This window comes from Sinocyclocheilus rhinocerous, unplaced genomic scaffold, assembly GCF_001515625.1.
Source record: "Sinocyclocheilus rhinocerous isolate Xijiao unplaced genomic scaffold, SAMN03320098_v1.1 scaffold2065, whole genome shotgun sequence".
In the NCBI taxonomy this organism is placed as follows: domain Eukaryota; kingdom Metazoa; phylum Chordata; class Actinopteri; order Cypriniformes; family Cyprinidae; genus Sinocyclocheilus; species Sinocyclocheilus rhinocerous.
This window is the reverse complement of record NW_015639526.1, coordinates 259,513-263,972: the sequence shown is the minus strand read 5'-3', so window position 1 is coordinate 263,972 and position 4,460 is coordinate 259,513.

Sequence of the window (4,460 nt, the reverse complement as noted above, 5' to 3'; positions counted from 1 at the left end):
TTTTTTTTTTACAACCTAAATGTAGGCTATTTCAGAAACTTGCAACCCTAAAACTTTATAAAGAAAAATATATATATTGTCTGCTTAATGCACAATTGTGGACTCTTTATTTACATACTTCCTATTTAATTTGTTATCAATATATGCACAGAAGTAATCACAGTAATAATCCCCATATTTACTAAAAACTGTGGAAAATAGGTCAGTGGGCAGTCAGTCTTTTTTTTTTTTTTGCTTAACTTTAATAATAGCAGCTGTTTAGAACCTGGTCTGAATAGTTCTGTGACATAATGATGAGGCAGACATAACTTTACAGAAAATGGAGGGTATATTTATGAAGCCAAGTCAAGCAACAAATTCCCTAAGACATGACCCACCAGCTGACAATGGAAATCAGCCTTAATTAATTTAGTTTGAACCAACACTTCGCAGAAGCCTTGGGGCCCCAGTGTGAGCCTGAGCAGAGCTACATGCTGAAAGAGGAGCTGTCACACTATGAACTCCATTCATGAGGACCATTCTGAGGAAGAATCAAACTAATCTAATAGAATGACTGGGAATGGGTGCTCTCGAACAGGACAACAAGATCATTATATCGGTCTATTGACACTAATTTATGCAAATTAATAAAATGCTTCAGAGATGTATTTATATATTGCACATTTATAGATGTCAACATGACACTCAACAACATAAATAGATAAATGACACAGACTCTCATTAGTTTGCACGCAGGGGTTCAGTTTCATGGAGCTTCTCAGTATTTGCCATGCCAACAAATGGCAGCAGTGTCATTGTAAACAGTTCATTTTAGGATGATTTCAGCTCATCATCAAGTCTGGAGTCTGATCATCACTATTCTGGGTGACTCTATTCTAAAAGTAGGCACAAGTACAAAGTCGATTTTTGCTGCCCTCCACTGGTTGAAACGCCTCAACCTCCAAAAGAATTATGGGCAGTCAGTCTTTTTTTTTTTTTGCCCCAGCAGTCAGAAATGGGCAGGCTGCCAATTAATCCCTGGTCATACTATAAAATTGTCATTAATTATGGATTGTGGTCATTAATTGTTATATATATTCTAAACAGTAAAATAAATACCTTTACTTTCATATTGTTTAAACATAACAAAAAGAACATGACAAAATGTCAAAACAAACTTATATATATCAATAAATTATGTATAATGATAAAATTATGTACAATGGAATAAATGAAGACTTTTTTATTATTTTTTATTTCTGTTTTATTTCCATTCATTGATTTATTCATTTATTTTTCCCCCCATTTTTTATTTGTTTGTTTGTTTGTTTGTTTGTAGGACAATCTAATAAATAACTACTGTGTGATTGACCTATGTCATATTTATTGAAAGCCACAACACAGCAGACACACAGTGCAAAAGGGACACAGATTTTGGATGAACCCCATGGGATCTAATCAGGGCCAGATTGGTTAGGAAACCAAGACAAGACATGCCAGCCCCCAGAGAGAAGACCACTGGGAGGGGGAAAACATGATATTAACAAATGGCCTCTGGTGACATAAGCTAAAACTCCCCTTCTGAATAAACAGAGAAATTAATTAGTTAGAGTTGGCAGCATATGACAGAAGTTCAAAATGGCATATGGCATAAGTTTGCTTATTGCTGATGCAGTCTTGCCCTAGAGAAAGTGAGAACAACTAGGCTGATACAGAAATAAGCTGGATAACAAATGCCATGATGTTATCTGTGGTTTTAGCTGATGCTCCTGACATTACGTATTTTAATTTTAAGTGTTTGGACATGCTTTGCGGAATCTTAGGCTTCGCTGTATCCGACTGTTTTCTCTAGAGGGCAGTAGCTGACCAGGTGTGACATGTTAAAATTGAGAATACGGTCATTCTCATCAAACTTTTTCCAGAACTCTGCTGTGTAGGCAAAATTCATTATATTAATATACTTATACAGCTTTTGAGTGCAAAAATCGTTATTTAAAAAACATATTAAAGTATCTCTAGAAATATGCTCTGGTCAAATGCAGGCATTTATAATTATTCACTATCATTTGAACGTCCAGAAAATGAGCAGCAGTCCTAACCGGATGGAATCTAAAAAGACTGAGAATAAATTGCTTATTTGACACTTTTTAAATATCTTTAGATCTGTTAACATTAGGGGCAATTGTAACTCCTTTTTCCCCCCCCATTTTCCTGCATAATTCAGACTACTTGAAATACAATAGTCATCTTTTGATACAAGAAACAAATATACTTTAGGTGCTCTAATTAATAATACAATACTATAATATTAAATTAAATGCAAGAAGTCAGAGAGCTACAATTGCCCTCTTGGTGGGGGTGATTGTAACAGTGTTTGGGGGCAATAACACTGAAAAAGAAATCATATTAACCCACTGCATCTCAAATAAAATCCTACCTCAAAGTAATCACTTTACTGCTGTAGTATCTAATAATGTTACTATTTATTTTTTATTTATTTTATTTTATGGTTCAAATTCTTTTAGATGTCAGGCATATGCATTGAAAAAGCAAAAGTCTATTTCTATTTTGAGATGAGATCATGTGGCGATAATATTCATTTTATTTTATTTTTTTTATTTGTTTTTAAAGCAACACATTTTGTAATGTAATGTGTAACGTCTCGGTTACGTATGTAACCCTCGTTCCCTGAAGGAGGGAACGGAGACGTCACGTCGATGATATAAACACTAATCATTTTTAAATGTAGTTTTGCATTTAAATATATTCATTTTTTTAACAGAAAAGTATGTCAAACTTACACTGGGCCATGTGTGTTAAAATTGCCCCCAATGTTGCAGCCATGATAAAAAATCTTGCTAGCTAGCCAATAGCCTAGAGATAAAATATAAGTTTAAATTTGCAGTCATCTAAACTTTAGACAACAGAAGAAAAATACTGTACATCCAAAAAGTAACTTTCATATCTCAAAATCAAGTATTTTGTTAAAAACTGCTGAGGTGAAATGCTCCTTTTTCACAGGCATAGAGAAAATACTACTGAGCATGTGCAGATAAAGTGTCATCACTCTAGCTTGTTTCTGATTGGAGGAACTGAGTGTGTTACAACTGCCCCATTACAATTGCCCCTGTCTCTCCTATACTATGCACAGTGTATTTTTATCTGACAGGAGCAGGAGACAAACCAACAACCATACCACAAAACATCACAGATTTCCGAAAACTAATACTAATCTCTGCAAATATCACTTTTTTGAGGATGATGCCTATCAAGGAGCTGGCGTTTGTCATAAGAATATTAATAAGGTTAGCATGGTCCAGTCAGCCTCTACTGGTAAATGTCATAATTACACCATTCTGAGAGGCAAAAAGCAATCAAAAGTGTCCGTATATTATACTGAAAAAAGGGTCTCAAGCTAAATATAAATCACAAAAATGTTGTTATATTTTAGATTTACAGTGAATGTTTTTGTTGAGGGCTCTTGACATTGTGCAACTGTGACATATAATTGCTTAACAGTTTGATCAGTTTTCTATAGCTGTGATCTAGGATGCAAATTTGTGAATATAGGCCTATAGCTTGAAGATTTCTTGTTTTTTCAGTGTTTTTTTTTCAATGTCATCCTTAGAGTGTGCCACTGTGTGTTCTATAAGGTTGCAGTTCTGATATTTGCCAGTGAATGCCCACCATCCCTCTGGGATTTTAAAAAATCCTGTTAATGCTCAAATTGTGCCAAGAACCTGCTCAAAGAGCTGATATCTGCTCAAACTAATGGCTTCTGAGCACAAAGGAGGTCCTTTGTTCTCTGCCAGTGTCTGATTATGAAAACAATGTGCCAAGAGGTACGTAATTGAAATGTTGCTCACTGATAGACACACAGCTTTTTTGATGCAGACTATTTCTGAAAGAGGCACAAGAACGTCTGTGCAACATCTGCCAACAAACTACAGCTTTGACTACTACTGTGAAAGACTCCACTGATTGAACTCCCCTGATGATTCTAATTTAAGCACATTAATGCCTAAGACACAATATGAATTAAACTTTTATCTGTAATTGCAGGTAATATTAACAAAACAGTGTATCTTTTTTCACTGAAATTTTTTTTCTTTTACTCACAGCTGCAGTTTGGATTGGTACTTGCTGTTATGAAACTGGCCATAACTACATCCTACAATTTCAAACTAATTAATTTCCATGACTTTTCTAGTAGTTTTGTTTGTGATTGCTAGATAACAGTTTTAAAAAGAGCAATTTCCAGCCATATACTGTATATTTTTTCTAAGTGCATATTTGAGTAAAAAAAAAGTGAGAATCTATTTCCTGTGTCATTTTCTCCTCAGCCTCCAGCTTGAGTCTGACATAATAGTGTGAGTCACTGTTTTTCTTTATGTCCGTTGAACTTTGTGAGACTGACAAGACGTATAAGTCACCATCAGTGCTGGGAAGGTTACTTTCATTTTAAAGCAGTCACCACAAAA